This window comes from Bidens hawaiensis, unplaced genomic scaffold (genome assembly GCF_021521415.1).
Source record: "Bidens hawaiensis isolate Kalapana, Puna unplaced genomic scaffold, B.hawaiensis_p1.1 tig00014902_1, whole genome shotgun sequence".
In the NCBI taxonomy this organism is placed as follows: domain Eukaryota; kingdom Viridiplantae; phylum Streptophyta; class Magnoliopsida; order Asterales; family Asteraceae; genus Bidens; species Bidens hawaiensis.
In genome coordinates this window covers 57,595-80,819 of record NW_027492320.1, presented here as the reverse complement: position 1 = coordinate 80,819, position 23,225 = coordinate 57,595, and the positions used below count along the sequence as shown (strand labels likewise).

Here is a 23,225-nt window from a genome sequence, read left to right as displayed (position 1 = left end):
AAAAAAACCAACAATTTTTTTAAGTACATATTATTAAATATGGAAGTCAAATGAAAGTAAAAACGCATTTTCATTAAAATAAAATAAAACGCATTAGTATTTTTGCTTTACGGCCATCATAGCAAGAAATGCAAGAGTAGAATCGGACAAATCAGAAGTCACTAATCAATTGGGTGGGAACAAAGTGCTTAAACCCTCCACTTGGTTTTTTATTCTTTTTTTTAATGAATATTAGGTGTAGTAGAGTAGAAGAAGAAATGTATGAATTGTTGTAAAGCCTAATAGCAAGATCACATGTGTAAAATAGAGAGAATGTAAAGAAAATGAGAGAACTCTTTCATTGAGTATATCATAACAAATACAAGAAGTCTTTATTTATAGGGTCATAATATGGATACAAAGTAAATTCTAATATGGGAGTTAGAATGTGGATGGTCACCGCAATATCAATGTTCATAACACTCCCCCTTGACTATCCAAGTTGTAAAGAAAATAATCGTACTCCATTAATTTGTTTGGTGATGTTGCCTCGTTAAAAACCTTGCTAGGAAAACCCATTGAGACAAAACCATAGCCAAAGGAAAAAGAGTGCAACGCGTATTATACTCCCCCTCATTTATACATCCTTGTGACAGATTTAATCTTGTGAGAAATTTTGTTTTAAGACTTTTGTAGTTAACAATCCGCCACTTGGTCTTATAGTGTACACTTCCTTATTTGGAGGAATGATGTATAATCTTCGTATGTGACTTGTACTGCTTCATCTTGTAAACAAGTGACATAAGATCCATGACTTTGCTATATTATATTCCTTGCATTAATACAACTAACCAAACCTTTTTTTAAGGGTTAGTAAAATATAAACTCATAATTACATTGCATATATCAAAATATCTATGTTTAACTCATTTTGATGTCTCTTACTTGAAACAAATTATATCTTATCAATAAATAATGTATCTAGTTGTATATAACTAGCAATAAATACTATACAATTGCAATAAACTATAGTACATCTTGATCAAGAGGTTGGATTTAGAATTAGAGTAATTTGTTTCATATGAGATGAACTTTATTCATATTAAAATGCTCCAACATTTTATATATGAAGTTTGATTGATAAAAATATCATTATAGAAATGCTCTACACGCATACCATCTCTATATAAGATACCATGCAACCATCAACATGATATTATTTATTTAATATTAAAATATTCCATACATGAATCATACTCATATCTCTTTTCCAAGAGATAATCACCGAGTTGATTATATCATTTCTGACTCGGTTTTTATAGTTCACGTATAGAACTTGTTAATTTCTTTAGCTTTTAGCTTAAATGCTTCATGCACGTATAATTTGTCATGAACTTCCTTCTATGTTAACCAATCATGTATACAATATACGACTCAAAAGGTTTTGCAATCCATCATGGATTTCTTTCCATGTTAACCAATCATGTATACAATTTTACTCTTCAAGAGTTTGGCAAATAAAATTCATTTGGTTAGCACATGTTTTTCTATGCCATATTTAAAGATATCAAGAATTATTTTAATTTTATTCCATATTGTACCATTCTTGTACATAGTTTATTCAATATCATCATATGCTTATTAATGCATAGAAATAACATCCTTAAGATGCTTACTTTTAACCAACAAATCGTGTTAGAAAACTCACCATGAGTTCCATGTATATTCCATTCATCAATGTATACAAATGTATACAAGAATAATATGTACTCGGATCCAAATTTATATAATACAGTCACATCGTTCTCGAGAACTTATTATATACGATTTTGGCAAATTTAATCCTTCAAGGATACATTTCATTATCATAACAATTATCAGATGCATATCATTTCTCTCTTGTATTACCAGATTAAATTGTGTTGCATCCACCACTAGAGAATATATCTCCTCATCGTCGTGCCATTAATTATGTCATAATTTTATTTTTTTTCTTATCACGATTTCGCAATAAAGACACTTTTATATATAATACATATTACAACAATTAGTTGTATGGACCACTTGTCCAAAAACTAGAAGATTCATGAGAGAATTCAGTTTTGCATCTGTTCATTTTGGCCAATCATTTTAATATCTCATTTATGGGCAGAACTTAGTTCTTGATCCTCAACATTTTCATTATTTCAAGCGCTAAACAAAATAATCAACGACGTCGATTTTTTTCGATTCCATATATATCTAGACATGATATAGTTTGTTGAGATCTCTTTTATTTTCAGGTACCTGAGGTTCTTCTGGAACCATCATGTCTATCGTCTCTTAAAGAGAATATTTCATTATACCTTGACTTGACCATTTTCATTACTTGCTCCATTTTCGAGGGTTTTTATTATTTGAACCGAATAATCTATCACGCTTCAGACGTGCCATAGACTTATCACCAATATATGATTGTCCTTTCAATAACATTAATTGGAGCACTAGCAGTTGTTATATGTGACTTAGCTAGTCACTCTATTTAGATCAGTGAATGCATATGGTAGTTAATTCGCTAATTCTTGTAAATGAATTATCTTTTTAACTTCTTGTTTGCATTTTTTAACTTGAGGATCAATATAATGATAATTCATTACAACTTTTTAATTTTCCAACTGCTTCTTATTTCCCCCTCGTGTTGGAAATATTATTTTGTTTAAGTAAAAATCAATATTGAGTCGTAAACAAATCCCACATTGATGACTCTATATACATAATTATCAATATTTTTCCATATCCAACATATATTCTCAACCTTCCTTGATGTCTCATATTTGTGCACTGTGTTGGAGTAATTGCAATGTGTTATGCATTTTTTAAAATTATAAATGGGAAATATTTGGTTCCTGACCGAAAACCAATTGTAATGGGGATGAGGTATTATAATTTATTGGTCTTATGTGAATTAATATTACCTTGTGTAAACACACATGTTCCAACAAACAAATATGAACTTTTACTCTTATGATTATTGAATTTGTATTTAATCATAGACGTTTGTTCATCGTCTTCGACAAAAAAAAATTGTAACAACAATAATCACATGTTGTTAACACTTATTCCAATAATCATTAGTAATATGGGAGTTAAGATCACCTTTAGAATAGTGTGCTTGCTATCAATGTTGCTAAAGTCGCTAGGCGGTCTCTAGGCGGCCGACCCCCTTGGAGGGAGTACTCGGAGTACTCGGGGAGTACTCGGAAATGATAAATATAAAGAAAATTAGTTTTTGGGTAATATATATATATTTCAAATATCATAGGTTTACTAATATTTATAACAAAATAAGTGAATATCAATATAAAATAAGAGAAATATATTTTTAAATACTAAATTATTCTAAAAATTGTTAATATTTAATAAAAAAAAATTATATTCGTTCTTTAGTACTATAAAAATACGATTTATGTTGTATTTTTAAGGTAAAATAGGCCCAAGTTAACCGACTAGATGTATTTATGGCTGATGTTGACCACCTTTGAACAATTTTTAGTAACTAGGCGGAGTTAAAGAAACTCCCCTCAGCACCATACCTTGTAGCGAGTACTCGGAGAGTACTCGGCCTTGTAGACCTACTTTTACAACATTACTTGCTATTAGCTAAGTCACAAGTCACGCAAACTTCAGGTTGCGAATTTGATAACCATTTAGACGATGCGTCGATTTTAGAAACACTAAATGGTATCATATCGGGATATACATATCCTTTATCATTTTCATAGTATATAAGAGATTTACACCCAACTTAGTTGGCTAATAATTAACTACCCCTTGAGAGCACACATTGTATGTTAAGTACCATGAAAAATCTTCTGGTTCTTCAATATTTTCACATCACCAATGACTCGGAATGGTCTAACCGGTCAAGCCAATATATTAAACGATCATGATCCATAAATTTATGGCGTGACCATATATGCTTTAGTTTCACTCGTGTTTGTTTAATACACGAAAGAAAATACGAGAGTATAATGTATTATCATTTCAAGCATAGATGTTAAAATACGTTTCCTGTATTTTATTCTCATATAATAATTCCGTTGTCACTTCTTGTGCTCACTTTTATTATTAACATGGTTGACCTCATTGTTAACGCATGGGTCATTACCGTTTCCTCATTAACCATGATCATGACTTTTATAACGATTGCTATGTCATCACATTCACTTCAAGGAATGGTGTCATCATTATAATTTCCTTAGTTACATACATGATAACATCCTTTACCTTGATTATATCATCACATTCACTTCAAGAATGGATTAGAACCACATAACTTTCATTGTAATTTTCAAACCTCGTAATATTGCTTCTTTTAGGAACATAAGTAAGGCGTGACAAATGGAAAATATTTTGATTCAATCTTTGCTTATAAATGATTTTCTCATCACATAATATCAATTAATAAGTAATTGTGATGGAGTATGCTTATTTTTCATTTCAGAATCATTCAATGTAAGTTTATAATGAGCTATTGGGAGTGTGACACATTGGGTGCCATTTCTTTACATTAAATTATGTCAATAAACTATTGGATCTTTCACCATAAGAAAAACATGTATATAATCATCCACGAGATTGATTATAAAACACCAGTTCTTTATTTCTTTAATAAATAATCTATAAAATACATATAACGTAAAATTAAAATCATGTGATTCTCAATATCATCGTATAAACAAGTTATATTCTTGCAACATGTTGAGAATACCAACTAACAATTCACACATTTTACTATCATAAAACATTTTAATGATAATCATAAAACATGTTCAATATAAACTAGTAACATCAAATAAGCACTACACATCAAATCCATCAAAAGTTATTATAGATTATCAATATGTAGAATGTGTTCATTATTAGAATTGTATAGCAATGAATTTAATTTGTGTGACATGAATTGTATAAAAACAATGCATTTAATTGAGAAGAGTAATATTATATAGTTTAAGGCACAAAAATATATATCATCGTCACATACAAATGCATATCATGGTATATATAACAAATCACAAATATATATTCCTGCAAATATTATTCACTAAAATTTATAAATATAAACATCTCTATCAAGTTTCTTTGATTTTATAATAATATGTAATCATGTAAAATGCGTGCTTGGACGAGAGTAGTACTAGGATGGATAATTCCTCTTTCACGCAGTTCGTTTCCAACACCCCTTTACTTATCCGATAATTTAGCAACCCAATATCACATGAAATATTTGCTCCATATAAATTAATAAGTTTCATATTAAATTAAAGCATAATTTCATAATGCATGGAAAACTAATCATGCGTCATTTTGTTAACTATATACGACCGCAAAAAGAAAAAAATTATGAATTACATTTGAGACAGGTAAAAAACAACATTCTCATGTTGGGGCTTTAATCTCATATTTAATCAATACGGATTACAGACCATACACAATAAACTAGTGCGCCACATGAAATATTAGTATAAACTAATTGTTGGTCCATACATTAGTATAGTAGCATACAGTTTTCGTGAACCCCGAATTATACAAAAAAATATAACATAAAAGATCAATTATACGAGTATTAATTCTCATATTATTCAAATAAAACTCATATGTAAGTTTAAAATTAAAATCATATATAGAACATAAGAAATATCAATAGTCATACCTCATACATACTTATTATGGTATTTTTGTTAATATTAATTCAAGCACTTAAGTAGTCTGTTGATATTTTTCTATGACACATCAAATTAAAAACATTATAAACACTTAATTGTAACATCTTATACAAACATTAATAGGGTAGTTTGACAAGGCATAAGTGAGAAAGCATAAGTTATAGATAGTTAAGTCTTTTAAAGATAACTAAAAATTGTTTCATGGGGCACCACCCAATATAGTCGTTTAATTTATATTTAGGGATATATAAGTAAAAACAACCGATTATTTAAACCAGTGGTTGTTTTGCATGCTATCGAAAAATGACGTCTGTTCAATAATTAATTTCTTCACTTAAGGACCCACTTGTTGAAGAAAAAGGGACTGCTTCTCATGTTTAACAAAATTGGCTAGAATATATTCTCTTAACAAAAATCTTAATTTTATATTATGAGTTTGGGTTTGACCACCAAACTAACTTTACCTCTTATATATTTCAGAAAATAAAAATCTATTTGAATTTAGTAAAAGATTTTTAAGTCAATAATGATCCTTACATAGTGTTGTTGTATTCATGGTGTATAAATGCATACGATGAACATAAAAAAAATAATAATAAGTCATTTTATTACCTCTGATTTATGATGACATATGATGATTACAAGCACTTTTGGTCCATAAACTCTCTTCTTCATTTTGAGGCATTGCATAGCATATTACACATGAGACACCTCCAAATGGTAACGGCCTACTATAGAACATTGTGGTGAAATAAAGTTATACAGACATGAGATATAGAGTCGTGCTGATAACGTAATATAAAACAACGGCCTAATAGCAAGATCACATATGTAAAATAGAGAGAATGTAAAGAGAATGAGAGAACTCTTTCATTGAGTATATCATAACAAATACAAGAAGTCTATTTATAGGGTCATAATATGGATACAAAGTAAATTCTAATATGGGAGTTAGAATGTGGATGGTCACCGCACTATAAATGTTCATAACATGGTGAAGAAACACTAAGTGAACCCTGGACAGATTATAGATAATCTGGGGGTTAAGTAATGTTTCCCACGGGGATGAGGTTCAGCAGAGAAGGTTGTCCTTCTGGAAACCTGCAAAACAGACACCGTAAGCTCGTCACTGAGAAGGGGGGGGTTCCTCCTTGTGACCACCCTCCGGCGTGAGAATCAGACTAGATTGCTCTGAATATAAGTGTATATTAAGAGATTGCTAGATAAGATTGAGATATCAGATGATGTCCTTACCATTCCAAGGTGTTGGAGTATTTATAGCCGAAGGTAGGTTTCCAAGCAGGTACAGCCGGCTGAATAGTATTCATGTTCTACCAACAGTGGATTATGCACAGGCCATGCTGGTTGGTGGATAGGTTACGGCCAACAGTAATAAGGTCGGCTGTATACTGTTCCTTTACTGCCGGCTACGCACTGTTCCACCAACTGTAGGCTGCGAACGTCCCATCGTAAGGGTTGGTTAGTAGGCAGCGGCTAATAGTGACAAACAGTACTAGAGGGTGCTCCTCCTCGTATTGTTGTCGGTGAGCTGTCACCCTGTGATTAGTTCATGGGCTGCTCTGGTCAAACAGTCTGTTCCGCCCATACCTTAGTAGGTATAGTACGAAAGACCTTCCAGAAGCATACGGACTGGCTCATTTAGGCGGGAGTGTTCCCGCGTTGCTCATTCCTTCATGTGACTACTGAACGAATGCCTTGTGCGTGTAGCCTTGCTGTTAGTGCGGGTAGCCTTCCCTGATGGCTTGTATCCGCAGCTGCGGGAACAGGCGGGGTACTTCACCATTGGGAGGCTTTCCCTGCGGTTACAGCTGGCGTACTGCGCGTAAGGTTCTTTGAGCATAGTGGGTCCTGCTGGAGCAGTTGGTCATTGCGCAGACGTCCCTGTTCAAGGTGAGTCTTGCGGGTCCAACTGGGCTCTGCTGGGACCTACCTCTTCAAGTCCCCCCAGTCCAATGTTCTTCTCATGAATTATTAATAAGTGAGGTGAACTTTTGGACTTAGCAAGGGGTTTTGAAAAGTGTTTAGTTTTTCGGTTTTCCGTGGTGATTCATTCCGCGGTTTTCCTGATGTCACGCAGAAATTCCCGACTTTTCTGCTTGATCTTTGGTTATGAAGCGGGTAGGTGTGTAACCTCCTCGCAAGTCAGGAGCGTTGAGTCCCACTTGTGAGGATTCTCCATGAGGTTTTGGTAGTTTTGAACATAGCGATCAATTATGTTAAAACCACCAATTCCATCCTGGAGCTTCAAACAACGTAGTTCTCGACGTTCCCGCTATGCGGGGATGTTATTTCCGTTTCCGCAAGCATTGCCCAGAAGATCCTTCTTGGTTTCAATTCCCAGCGGAGTGCTAGGTACGTGGAGGGTTGTCTTAACACTGTACCCGCGCTCGTCTTATGGTTACTTTACTTCCAAGGTATTCCTGGCGTCCATTCCCTGCGGGTACTAAATATGTGAAGGGTTTTGCCTTGACACTGTACCCGCATCCGTCTTACGGTTACTTGGTTGCCGAGGAATTCTTGGCTTCAATTCCCTGCGGGTGCTAGGTATGTGAAGGGTTTTGCCTTTACACTGTACCCGCATCCGTCTTACGGTTACTTGTTTGCCAAGGTAAGGGGTATTTTCCCGCTTACTTTTGAATATTTTTGAATTTTGAATTTCGAAATTCGAAGAGTTGGTGGAATGATAGGAACAGTCCAAACATCTGAAACGTCGTGCGACGGTTTCTTCTGACTGTGTCAGGACGTGCAGGAAGTTATGGTGACGTGACAGTACACGGTCATTCCAGACGCTTTTTCAGGCGCGTGGGCGCGATTTTTCGGGCGCGTGGCCGCGAAATTAATGGTATGCGTCCTATCTACAGCTGTTGCCAGCTTGCTTTTTGCCACGTGTCACAGTTTCATTGCACCTTCGTTTTCTCTCTCCTCCGCATTAATTTCACCGCATTAATTGCGATTAGTATATAAAGGGGGAGAGGGTTCTTTGTAATCCACACTTTCAATCTTCTCTTCATCTTTTAAGCGATTTCCGGCGAATACTCATCCTTTTCAGGCAAGCATTCTCCCGAAATCGTTTTCTTCTTTTCTTCACAAGATGTCGTCTCGAGATGTTGAATCTACAGCCGATGATAAGAGTACTGCTGGCGAGTGTCAGTGTGCTCTGCCTGGCGATCTGTACCGGTATGTCGTCAGGAAGTTCATGCTCGAGTCTCTCGAGCCTGAGTTTCCTGAACCCCATCATACCGTGTACGATGCCCCCAGAAGCAAGATCGGGGTTTATGCAGCATTCTTTGTTTATGGGAATCTTAGGTTCCCATTGACAAAGTTTGTTTACCGTATCCTTGAGAGGCACGGTGTTCATTTGACCGAGTTGCACCCCATGGCGATCGCCAAGATTCGCCACTTCGAGTGGGTGTGCCGGATACTGGGCGTTGAGCCCTATGTTGACCGCCTGATGACCTTCTATACTTGGAGGTGCATCCAGGGGTGGTACACGTTGTCAACCCGGATTAAGGGTTTAAAGATCTGTGCGACCGAGCGCAGTCTTCGCGCGTGGAAGAGGGAGTTTTTCTTCATATCCGCTCGCGCCATCCCCATTGCCATGAAATTCAAAAACGGGCAAGCACTTCCCAGCCTTCACGCCCCCAACTACCAGGAGGCGGAATGGTTTGCGAAGATATCTCGGGTCCAATCTCCGGTTTACCGGTTTGCGGAGTCCGGGATGGTGATGCTGGGGATGAGCCGAGTGTGGAAGGAGGCTGATGCGCGCAAGATTCCGATCGTCCTCGAATACGGTTCGAACTCTGTTCCTTACGGTATGCCTTTTTCCCTTTTGTTGATTTTGAATTTCTTCTAACTTCTTTCCTGTTTATTTCAGAGGGGAACGACCTGCAGTCGCTCCTAAACCCGCGGGAGGCTGACGGTCCCGCACGGATGGGTACTCGCGCTATAGATGAGAACGAGTTGCCCATCCTCGAACAAACGGCGGATCGGTTCGTGGAGGTCTATCCGCTAGGCCATGAGATCCTTAGCGCCTGTCGGCCAGGTAAGGCGCTCTTCGACCCTCGACCCCTCAATGTTGAAACCTCTGCTGGAATTCCTCTAATCGTATGTTCTGATGAGGAATCCGCAGATGGTCCTCCGTTGGTGCGGAAGAAGAAGGCTGCCGGCGGGAAGGGGAAGGAGAAGGCCTCCACTGCCGATCCAGCGCCTCGGTCTGATTCGGAGACCGAGAGCGAAGAGGTGGCGGGGAATCCCGGTGGTGATAAGACCACTGCTCCGGAGGCTGTGACTGTCACCTCCGGAGAGCCCAAGAAGACGACGGTAACCGGCGCAAAGAGGCCGGCTCCATCGGGTTCGTCCCCGCCTCTCCGTACCTTCAGGCTCAAGAAAACCCGTAAGTACAATTTTCTTTTGCTTTTATCTCCATAGCTTAATATCGTTAACACTTATCTTCTTTACGCAGGCGTGGATGTTGACGCATTCCAGGGTGGAGCGCAGAGTGGTACCTCCACGCCAATGACGGTAGGTCCGGTCAGCCTACCTGAGGCGACGACCCAGGCGGCTGCGCTTGCGCCCACTGGTTCAGTTGCTCACTCCTTTGAGCCGACTGTTCCAGCCGAGATGACGTCACCCGCCGGCCGTGAGTGCGATTTTTACAGCATCTTTCACTGAGCCGGCGGTTACGATTGCTGCGGATTCCGCGGCAGCGACCGCGTCGGCTGCTACGATGCCCCCGCCATCGGCAACGACGGCCGATCCATCAGGTACGCATGGGGGTTCTCGCATCTCTCCGCCACCTTCCCATCTGCCTGACCTCTTGGATGGATTTCCGTTGGGTTCAGGTGATGGGTTCGGCGGCTATCGGCCTGTAATTGACCCTACAGGTGCGTAGGGTTCTTTTGGCCCATTTTTTTTACACATATTTTTTATCATCTTTTCCTAACTGCTTTTTGTTTTTTGCAGTGTCGGATTCCAATGAAGTGTATGTTCCACGATGGAACATTCGCCGAGGAACAACCCTTCGCACCCCTGTGGAGTGCGTGGAATGGCCTCGTCACGCTGCTCCTAGTGGTGCGTTGGGGGAAGCCATGGCTAGCTACCAGGAGGGTAGGCTAACCAATGAGCTTCGGGTTCTCCTTGCTCGGATGCAGCCGCGCGTCGAGCTGCTTTGTCGTGAAAACGACAAGTTAAAAGCAGCTCGCCTTAAAGAAGTTGCTCAGGCGCGGGCCATCCGGGAGGAGAACCAAAGGCTTTCCGCTATAGCTGCGGAAAAGGAGAAGGCCTTCAAGGCCCTTGAGGTTGAAGTTCAGGCACGACTCGAGGCCCGTTCCAAGGCTGCCCAAGCTGTTAATGAACAGCTTTGGCTGGCTAAGGAAACTGCGAGGAACGCAACCGAGAGGGCCACCAAGGCTGAAGCTGTTGCTGAGCCTCTGCGCGTGGAGAACGAAGAACTTAATGCCAAATTAGAGGCTCTCCAGCAGGCTCATGATGCCTTGGCGATGGAGGATGCTAAGAAGCTTCAAGAAATCTTGGACCGGAGGGGGGTGCTTGACCATACCGAGCGTAAGCTAAAGGGCGTCGAAGAGGCTGCGGCTAAAGAAGTGTTGCTTGCCAACCTCAACAAGAATGAAGCCGAACGCGCCCGTAACGAAGCTCAAGCTGCCCTCCAAGAGGCTCTGGTTGCCAAGGAATGGCTTCTTCGAGAAGCGTTGTCTCAGGTAAGTTTTCATGTCTTTACGCTTTTCTTTGTAAATAGGTTCTGACACTTGTATTTTTTCTTTGTAGGTTGTGCATCGTGTCTTCTCAGAGACATCTTACGACGATGCTATGAGCGCAGCCCTCAACGCTTCTCACGAGGATGGGGAAAAGGCCGGCTTCCTGCTTGGTCTAGGGTTCGTTGAGAAAGGCATCCCGCCTTCCAACTTCCCTTTATTCGATGTAGATACTGAAGCCATATATGACCAAGCAGTAAATCAATACGCCGCCTTCCCGCATCCGGTGGTGGAGAAGGTAAACGAAGTTGCTGCTGCTGATGATGGGCTAGCTATCCTCAAAGCTTTCCTTGAACTGCCACGCTCTACTGATGGGGCTGGTCCAAGTGGAAGTGGCCCTGAAGCCTGATCCTGAAGATCCCTTCCCGCTGCTAGGATAGATTTAGCTTGTATAGTTTTATTTTCTTGTAGGCGGGTAGTTACCCGGCCATTCTTGTAACGAGTATTTATGAAATATAAATCTTTGTGCGGCTATTACCGCTTCTTTCATTGGATTCCTTGCTTTATAAACGTTATATGACTTGCATACTTTAGTTTAAATTAGCAATTTTCCAAGTGTTTCAGAATAAGTTGAACCTTTGAACGTGGTAGATAATAGGTGTGAAGTTTTGCTTCCTCTTTCGTGATTGTGCGGGTATGACCGTCACTTGCACTTAGTAGGATGGCTAAACTTTACCCATATCTGACCTGCGTGTAGGTTTTCCTCATCCTTTTTTAGGATAACCTTTGAACGTGGTAGATGATAGGTTGAAGTTTTGCTTCCTTGTTCGTGATTGTGCGGGTAAGACCGTCACTTGCACTTTCAAGGATGGCTAAACTTTACTTACATCTGACCTGCGTGTAGGTTTTCCTTATTTTTAGCGTTGTGTTTATGCGGGTTTTGCCGCCTTCCACACGTAACGACTTACTTCTTCCCCATTTATGCGGTGAATACCGGCACCAGTGTGGGAAGTTCATAAGTATAAAGGTAAAGTTATCAACACATTATAAAAGGAGAATCATTTCCATTAGAAGTGGCTCTAGGCCTTTTCTTTACAAGTTTGGAATTGATCTACATATAACATTTGCGTAATTGAGCTCCATTCCATGTTCTTGGGATGGGAGTGCCATCGAGCCTTTCAAGCCGGTATGCGCCCTTTCCCAGGACTTCTTTGATAATGTATGGCCCTTCCCAGACCGGGGCCAGCTTTCCCGGGCGTTCTTGGTTCGAAGCCTCGTTGTTACGCAGTATGTAGTCTCCTATGTTGAAGTTGCAGAGTTTTACCCGCGTGTTGTAATACTTTTGCATTTGTCGCTTGTAGTTCTCTTCACGCACTGCGGCTAAGTCTCTGCGTTCCTCGGTTAGCATAAGATCCAACCGTCTTTCCGCATCAATGTCTTATGGCTGAATCAAGACCCTTGGTGAGGGTAAACCAATTTCGACCGGGACCATGGCTTCAGTGCCATAAGTGAGGCTGAACGGGGTTTCTCCCGTACTGGCCTTCTTCAGCGTTCTGTTTGCCCAAAGGACGTGCGGAAGCTCGTCCACCCAGCCGGACCTGTGTTCCAATAGTCTTTTCTTTATGCCTTCGACGATGCTCTTATTTGCCCTTTCCACCTCACCGTTACCTTGCGGGTGTGCCACTGAGGTAAAGATGTGGGTGATTTGAAGCTCTTTCAGCCACTGTTGTAGCTTCTTGTCAGCAAAGTTGGTGCCGTTATCGCTCACCAAATTCTGTGGAAGTCCAAAACGACAAATAATAAATTCCCAAATAAATTTTTTGATATGTTTCGCGGTTGTTTGGGCTAAAGGTTTTGCTTCTATCCACTTGGTGAAGTAGTCGATGGCTACCACTAGGAACTGAACATTTCCTGCTGCTGTAGGAAATGTGCCTGTCACATCGATGGCCCACTTCTGAAATGGCCATGAAGAAGTGACTGGAACAAGTTCATTCTTCGGGCGGTGCGTGTTGGGTGCGTAAAGCTGGCAAGACCTGCATTTTCTGATGTATGCCAGTGCATCCGTATGCATCCCCGGCCAAAAGTATCCCGCGTTGTTTAGCTTGGCTACAACAGCGCGGGGACCTGCGTGTATTCCACAGATGCCTTCGTGTACCTCCCTTAGGAGGTAGTCAGCATCTTGGTTGTCCACGCATCTTAAGAGTGGGCCAAGAAAGTTACGTCTGTAAAGGATGTCATCGATGAGTTGATAATTTAGTGCTTTACAGCGTAGTTTTCTTGCCTGTGTTTTGGACTCCGGTAGTTTTCTATAATCTGTCCAGGGTTCACTTAGTGTTTCTTCATTGGCGCCATCCGTGGGGATGAGGTTCAACAGAGAAGGTTGTCCTTCTGGAAACCTGCAAAACAGACACCGTAAGCTCGTCACTGAGAATGGGGGGTTCCTCCTTGTGACCACCCTCCGGCGTGAGAATCAGACTAGATTGCTCTGAATATAAGTGTATATTAAGAGATTGCTAGATAAGATTGAGATATCAGATGATGTCCTTACCATTCCAAGGTGTTGGAGTATTTATAGCCGAAGGTAGGTTTCCAAGCATGTACAGCCGGCTGAATAGTATTCCTGTTCTACCAACAGTGGATTATGCACAGGCCTTGCTGGTTGGTGGATATGTTACGGCCAACAGTAATAAGGTCGGCTGTATACTGTTCCTTTACTGCCGGCTACGCACTGTTCCACCAACTGTAGGCTGCGCACGTCCCATCGTAAGGGTTGGTTAGTAGGCAGCGGCTAATAGTGACAAACAGTACTAGAGGGTGCTCCTCCTCGTATTGTTGTCGGTGAGCTGTCACCCTGTGATTAGTTCATGGGCTGCTCTGGTCAAACAGTCTGTTCCGCCCATACCTTAGTAGGTATAGTACGAAAGACCTTCCAGAAGCATACGGACTGGCTCATTTAGGCGGGAGTGTTCCCGCGTTGCTCATTCCTTCATGTGACTACTGAACGAATGCCTTGTGCGTGTAGCCTTGCTGTTAGTGCGGGTAGCCTTCCCTGATGGCTTGTATCCGCAGCTGCGGGAACAGGCGGGGTACTTCACCATTGGGAGGCTTTCCCTGCGGTTACAGCTGGCGTACTGCGCGTAAGGTTCTTTGAGCATGGTGGGTCCTGCTGGAGCAGTTGGTCATTGCGCAGACGTCCCTGTTCAATGTGAGTCTTGCGGGTCCAACTGGGCTCTGCTGGGACCTACCTCTTCACATGGATAATATTTAAAGACTTATTTGGTTTATATAGTTGAAACAATTTTGTTTTATTTTAAATATTTACAACTGTCTTTTGCCTGTTGCTAAGGTTTCATTTTTCATTCTTTCCTAACTTGGCAGTGATCACCATCATTGAAATGCTCCTTTCCAAGATAAAAATAGTGTTCCATGAATCTATGATGGAGGTCCATCACGATAGCACGTACCCTGATATAGAGGAACATATATATTTGTAAGAAAAGTTATATATTAATTATTATTTAAGGAACTGATGGCTTTAAAAATGTTTGTATAACTTGTTTGTTTATATAATTGTATTCACTCCATTATTTAAGGGTGCACGTCAGATCAATTAAACAGTTTATTTTATTTTTTTCCCTTCCAAACCAAGTCATAGATTGAATCAAACCAAACAAAAAGTCCAAAATCAGTGTATTAAAATATTTAGGGGATACCGCCCCTGAATGCTGATTGGTGATTTCGATCTGAGTGCGCAAAACAATATATTAGAAACGTTGACGACAAATCTGAACGAATGACTCAAGTGAGACCACTATTTAAAAAAAAAAAAAAAAAAACTCTTGACTCTCAAGTTTTCACAATATCACCTGGCCGTTTCGTCTACAATCTAACCATATCAATGGCTGAACTCGTGATTTCTGCCCTGCTCCCTGTGCTCTTTGAGAAGCTGACCTCTGCAGCCTTGAAAACCATTGCTCGAAGCAAGGGCATTGAGGCTGATATGAAGAAATGGCAGAGAGCATTAATCCAGATCCAAGGTCTGCTTACTGATGCGTCTCACAAGGAGATAACCAGTCTACCTGTGAAACAATGGCTGACTGAACTCCATCATTTGGCTTATGACATTGATGACGTGCTCGATGATTTGGCAACCGAAGCTATTCACCGTGAGCTCAGCCGCCAGTCCGAAACCACCACCAGCAAGGTAAGAAAGCTAATCCCAACTTGTTGCACAAGTTTCTCTGAGAGTACTAGGACATATGACAAGTTAGATGATATTACCACCAAATTACAAGATCTATTAGAGGAGAAAGCTGCTCTTGGTTTGAGTGTGAAAGAGGAATGTAGGCCAAAAAATAATAACAGAAGATTACAAACCTCTATGGTCGATGCATCTAGTATTGTTGGACGACAAGGGGAGAAAGAGGCATTGGTACGCCAGTTATTGTCACCATGTGATCAGAACAATAGCATTGTTCTCATAGTTGGCATGGGTGGGGTTGGTAAGACAACTCTAGCTAGACTATTGTATGATGACCAGCAAGTCAAAGATCACTTCGAACTCAAGGCATGGGTTTGTGTTTCAGATGAGTTTGATGTCTTTGGTATAAGCAAAGAGATCTTTGAAGCAGTGACAAAGGTAAACAAGAAATTTGAAAACTTTAATGAACTTCAAGAAGCACTTAGGGATCACCTAACAGGAAAAACATCTCTATTGGTACTAGATGATTTATGGAGTGAAAGTTATACAGATTGGCAAACCCTAGTCAAACCGTTTTGTGTATGTGCTCCAGGAAGTAAAATCATCTTAACAACACGGAAGGATAAATTGCTCAAAAAGTTGGGTTACAATCCTTTAAACAAGCAGCTAGATAGGTTGTCGCATGACGATGCTTTGTCTTTATTTGCTCTACATGCTCTAGGCGTTAAAAATTTTGATTCTCATTCGTCACTCAAACCATATGGTGACGGTATTGTAAAAAAATGTGGTAGATTGCCTTTGGCATTGATCGCCCTTGGGACATCACTTAGAACAAAAGAAGATGAAGATTCGTGGAAAGGGGTGTTGGAGAGCGAGATATGGAACTTACCGGTTGAAGATGAAATCATCCCAGCACTAAGACTAAGCTACCATGATCTTTCTTCACCTTTGAAGCAGTTGTTTGCATACTGCTCCTTGTTTCCCAAGGACTTCCGGTTTAACAAAGAGGAACTCTTTTTATTATGGATGGCAGAAGGGTTTTTGCACCCGTCAACTCTAAGTCGTTCAACAGAGGAACACTTAGGCCATGAATACTTTGACGAGTTGTTGTCAAGGTTGTTTTTTCAACATGCACCTAATAATGATTCATTGTTTGTGATGCATGACTTGATGAATGACTTGGCGGCATATGTTGCTGGTGAGTTTTTTGTAAGGTTAGGTAATGATATAAAGAAGAGTACTAGGAAGGAGATGCAGGTGAAGTACCGACACATGTCATTTGTTCGTGAGGAATATGTAGCTTACGAGAAGTTCAAGGTATTTGAAAGAGCTAAAAGTATGAGAACTTTCTTTGTAACTTCTATCGGGGTGGAAGACACAGGGAAATGTTTATACCTATCAAATAAGATTCTCGTTGACTTACTTCCTAAGTTACGATTGTTAAGGGTTCTAAAATTGAGTGGTTTTGAAATAATCGAGGTACCAGATTCCATCGGAACATTGAAGCATTTGAGGTATCTTAATCTATCTCACACTTCAATCACACATTTACCGGAAGAAGTTTGCAACCTCTATAATTTACAGACGTTGATCCTATCTGGTTGTGATCAATTGTTTAAGTTGCCAAATAGCTTCTTAAAGCTTAAAAAGTTGCGGCATCTTGACGTTACACGCACTCAACTTTTCAGTGTGTCGTTAGGGATTGGTGAGTTGAAAAACCTACAAACGCTCTCCAAGATCATTGTCAGAGGTGAAAGTAGATTTGAAATAGCCGAACTTAAAAACCTAGAGAATCTATGTGGGAGAATTTCCATTGTAGGTTTGGAAAATGTAGAAAGTACAATTCATGCACGCGAGGCAAAACTTTCGCAAAAGAGGTTTAGTGAGTTGGAGGTTGTATGGAGTGACGCATCAGATCGTTCACGAAATGAAATGCTTGAAAATGAGGTACTGAATGAGCTAAAGCCTAGTAATGAACATTTAAACTGTAACACCCCAACCCGGAACAGGCTAACGTGTTACTATTACAGATATCAAATCAACGCCACAATCCAAAATACAACAAAAATTAATGCAACCTACGTCATATTATTAAACAAAATGAATTAACTTTTAGAAGCTTGAACTTCATTTTTTTTATCTCTCATCACTAAATTCCCAGAATCCCGGATTACCTGAAAACAAAATAAGAAAAACAAAACAAGAAAACACGGCTGAGCCAAAAATTGCCCAGTAACGGAAAGAACAATAGTATAGGTAAGGACAGACGTAAGAGAATAAATATACGAACTTCAATTCAAACTCGAAACCAACCCTTTTTACCTAAACATATACTTAATAAAATTCGGATGTATGATCCGACACTTGGCCAGAACATGGTCAAACGCATGCGGAAATATATCAGAACTATAACAAAAACACCCAGAGCCAGAAACATATAACTTGTAACATATAATGTGTGACGTGTAACATTTAAATGAACTATAATTTAATGCGAAACATAATCCGATACACGATCGGGACGTAATCTGAATATACTCAAATTTAATCAAATGCATATACACATATCAAAACGGACCAGAAATATAGCGAAACAAAATATAATTACTAAAATACACGACGATGATGTTAAAATAAATAGGTCGTGTAATACGGAAGCACCCAGAGCCTAAACAGAGGGGTACACAGCTAGCTAGTCCATGCACCAAAGAGACGGTGTGGGTGACGTGCACACATTGTTCCATCTCAAACAGAAGTCAGGAGTCAGGAGTCAGAAGTCGGAGCTAAGATCGATCTATACGCCTCTAAGTGGCCAAGGTACTACATGAGTACTTTCAGAGACGCCGTGAACTTTGATTACGCACTGTCACGATAAGTGCCATGTCAGGAGTCAGGAGTCGGAGCTAAGATCGATCTATACGCCTCTAAGTGGCCAAGGTACTACATGAGTACTTTCAGAGACGCCGTGAACTTTGATTACGCACTGTCACGATAAGTGCCATGTCGTTGACGCCCCAACGACAAGTCAGAAATGCTCGGGTAACAGAGTACTGAACTAAAGTCGTATAACTAAAAGATATTTAAACAGGATCATGCAATAATGAATTCAAAATATATATAACCTATTGCATGCTATAAAATTAATATAACCATATCATACGAATAAACCGAACTAGATAACAAAAATCCGCACTACGAAGTGACGGACATCGAATATAAAATGGACTAGAACCAATACTATGAGTGAAGAAAAACAGAATCCGTACTACGAAGTAACGGAATATATATATAATACTAAGAGTAAACGATAACAGATTCCGTACAACAAAGTAGCGGACTATAATTAATACTAAGAGTAACAAAAACAGAAACCGTACTATGAAGTAACAAGAAACAGAATCCGTACTACAAAGTAACGGAATAGAGTTAATACTAAAAGTGAATGAAAACAGAAACCGTACTACGAAGTAACAGAATAGAGTTAATACTATGAGTGAAAGAAAACAGAATCCGTACCTTAGTTTAGCAAGGAAAAGCAACGCAAAAGCAGGGCAAAAACCTAACGAGTTGCCTTTAACTAGATCAAGACCCTACACTTTAATTATTAAATCAGATTCATGAAACTTCAAGTTAGTTGCCTTGTTAGTCGGTTAACCGATGATCCGGCGACGGAGAATTTAAAGATCTTCATCGTTTTGTTCCATTGGTATTTCAAAATAATAAATCAATACAAAAATCAAGTTGACTTTGTAACCATTTATCAAAATTAATAAATTACTACTTTGGTTATAGCAAAACTTCTGGATCAATATAGACACCAACTTACAAAACATTTTATATGGATTTAATTATGATATCTATTTGTGAAAAATAATCCATATTATAGCAATTTGATTATAACAAATTATATGTGCACAAAAGCCGAACAGAACTCTTATTTTACATGTGTGACTATTTTCTTTATTAGTAAAAGAAATCTCCGATTTATTATGTGTGTAAGTCGCCGGAACAAACGAAATCACATAAATGAGGAACCATACCTCGACCTGGTAGGGGTTTGAAGAATGTAGAATCGGGAACTGCGAACCATCGATGGTTACCGGGACTATCTAATCGCGAATGGAGGTTGTTGACAGAAGATAAATTTAAAGGCTAGCAGAGGTTGCCGGTGGCATATGATTGCAGCAGCGGTGGCGGGTGACGTTTGATTCGCGGCGGCTGAAAAACGGAACGTGGCTGGCGGCGGTGAGGGATGTGGTATGGGCGTTTGAACGGGGACGGTGGGTGGCGTGAATGAGCAGGGAAGAAACAGTGATTTAGGGTTTTTGTGATGTTGATAGAGTTAGGGTGCTTAAAAAGAAACGAATCGATCATCTCAGATATATCCGAAAGTTTGAATTTGAAGAAGCCAACTTGATGATAAATGGAAATTTAAAATAATGCACATGTGGTTAGTCTTGAGTTTGAACCCATCCATTATTATTATTATTATTATCATATATATATATATATATATATATATATATATATATATATATTTATTATCCAATATCAAAGTTCGGGTTATTATATAAACCAACTCAAAATTGTGTCTTACGGGGGATTAGAGTTTCCAAATTGGGTTGGGAATTCGTCGTTTCAACATTTGAAGCATGTGAGAATACTTAATTGTCAAAGATGCACATCTCTACCACCACTTGGGCAGTTACGGTTACTTAAGGAGTTGTATCTTAAACGCTTATATGGGGTGGAAGTTATAGGTTTGGAGTTACTTGGGACTGCCGGTACATTTCCTTCACTTGAAATTCTAAGTTTTGAAGATATGCATGGGTTGAAGAAATGGTCAATGAATACTTGGGTTGTGTTTCCATGCCTGAAACAACTTCTTATAAACAATTGCCCTAATTTGGCTGAAGTCACTCTTGAAGACCTACCTTCATTGAATTATCTTGAAATTACACATTGTCCTAATTAGGTTGAAGTCAGACTTGAAGCATTACCTTTATTGAATTCTCTACATATGACTAAATGTGATAGTGGTGTGTTGAGAACGTTGGTTGAAATTGCTCGAGCAGTCAAGAAGTTGGAAATAGATAGTATTTCAGGTCTTAATGATGTGATGTGGAGAGGTTTTATGGAGTATCTTGGAGCACTTGAAAAATTAAGCATTCGCCGTTGTAATGAAATAAGACACATGTGGGAATCTGAAGCGGTTGCGAGTAAGTTTCTTTTAAACTTATGGAACTTGAACGTGTTTGGGTGTGATAATTTGGTGAGTTTATGAGAGAAAGAGGAGGTGGATAATTGTGGTAGCAGCCTCCTAACATCTCTTAGGGTGTTGCAAGTATCTTATTGTAAGAATATGGAGTATTGCAGTTTTCCACATAGCATTGAGATGTTGAGTGTCTTGTTTTGTGATTCAGTTACTTCTATCTCCTTACCAACACGAGGGCAGAAGCTCAAGTCAGTGGAAATCTGGGTTGTAACAAACTATTTGATAAGGAGTGGGGAGGACAAAAGATCAACAACATAAGCAGCATGCCAATGCTTGAATCTGTATATATAGTTGGTTGGCCAAATCTGAAATCAATTAGTGAACTCAATCACTTGGTTCACCTCACTAAATTGAGAATAACAAAAAGTGAAAGTCTGGAGTCATTTCCTGACAATGAATTGCCCAAATTGACCTCGTTAAAGGAACTGGAGATAACAAATTGTCCAAGAATGGATGCTTGTTTTCCTCGTGGGTTTTGGCCTCCCAGATTGCAATCCTTGAAAATAGGGAAGTTGAAGAAGTCCATCTCAGAGTGGGGCCCGCAGAATTTTCCAATATCACTTGTCAAACTAGAGCTTTACGGTGATGGTGGAGTGAGTAGTTGTAGTCAGTTTTCCGGTCTTCTGAAGTCATCTCTTACTTATCTTAGAATAGAAGAATTTGAGAAACTGGAATCAGTTTCAGTGGGACTCCAACACCTCACTTCCCGTCAACATCTCTGTTTTTACAAGTGCCCAAACATGATGGATCTGCCAAAAGTGTTGTTGCCTTCACTTCTGAGTTTAGAAATCAGACATTGCCCAAAACTGAAAGAAAGATGCAGTAAAAAAAGCTGTTACTGGCCCCTCATCTACCATATCCCTTATATCTACATTTAGCCAGGTCTCTCTCTCCCCTAAAATGCTTTGAAATTAAGTAACTGGGTTATTTTGCTTTCCAAAAATAAACTGCCAATATAGTCTCAATATCAGGACATGCTTACTGTTTTTATTTTCTTCTTTCCTTTTTGAATATAATGAGATTAAATAGTGAACTAAGATTGTTTGCCGTATTTAATTTATGAATAAGTAGAAATCATGAACATAATAATCAAGAGTGAATACTGTATTGTGGCCCTGGGTGGCTCAGACAACCCCTTTTTTTCTCAGCAATGTAAATTTATGTGTTTTCATCCTAAAATTTTGAGCCTGGCCACCCTAGTCGAAAATTTTGAGCCTGGCATGGTCTATGAAAATTTCTATACGTGTTGAGTGCGGCCACCCGACGTTTTCATCCAAACTTCGCCACTGATAATAATTAAAAGGAACAAAGAATATGAACACATGGAAATCCTGAATCACTTGAATTTGTTTGGACCCATATGAGTTTGTTTGTACTTAAATATAATGTTTTTTCAGTTTGTACTTTGCTTGTAGTATTAGATTCTGTTAATGCCAGTTAGTATAATGTTTGTCAGAGGAACAATTCTCTAACGTACATTCTTATGTCTTTTCGTTCGTGTGAGACTATCTTTTTTAAACCGCTATATGAAAACTTTAGTATAATTATCTTTTAGCTTTCTTGTTATAAATTCACAAATGATGCAACTGACCATGATTAATTCCATGGTGATGTGATTAAGGCTGAAGAAGTGAGAATGTTGTGAAGGAACCGGTAGAGGATTCAGAAAAACAAGTATAAAGTTTGAAAGAAAGTTTTTATGATATGACGGGAAGACATGGATGAAGGTAACATTTTGTTCACATATGGTTACAGTTTACAAGAATCTTATGTAGAAATCCTAAATCACTTGAATTATGTCTCCGTCCGATCAATAAGCCACTGTTTCACAAATTTATTTGTTATCTCTCCTTCCGATCAATAAGCACATTTTCAATAAGCTCCTTCTGGGTCAGGATTAACGACTCCTATATTTTCTCGATCTCGGAAGGATCAATTTCATCGTATGGAGCAAGTTTTTCTTGGCTGGCAGAGGCGGCGGAGGTAAGCTTCTCAATGAGCTCACCGACGACCAAAAGCACCACGTCTACGCCACCCAATGATTTATGGTGGTGAGATTGGTGTAGTGAAATTTGGTGGAAGTTGTAGGTGTTGTTTATACTTTATATAGTAGGTTCAGTCTGTCATTGTTGTGTTCCGATTATGTATTTGTCTTCCCTCACAAAATCACGCTTTCCATTTTAATAGGCATGTGTTGTGTTTTATGTTTTGTATTAAACTCGTTTACTGAGGGGATTTTTTGGTGGGAACGTTGGTTAGTTTCACGCTGAGAGATGCTATGACTCAATTATATTATTCTTAATAGTAATAATTTCAAATTAATAACTTGATTT

At 39.3% G+C, this 23,225-nt stretch overlaps 1 pseudogene; it reads left to right on the top strand.

The window, feature by feature from the left end:
* The first annotated feature begins 15,051 nt into the window (after window positions 1-15,051).
* On the top strand, window positions 15,052-21,802 carry LOC143548057 (putative disease resistance RPP13-like protein 1; annotated as a pseudogene).
* The last annotated feature ends 1,423 nt before the right edge of the window (window positions 21,803-23,225 follow it).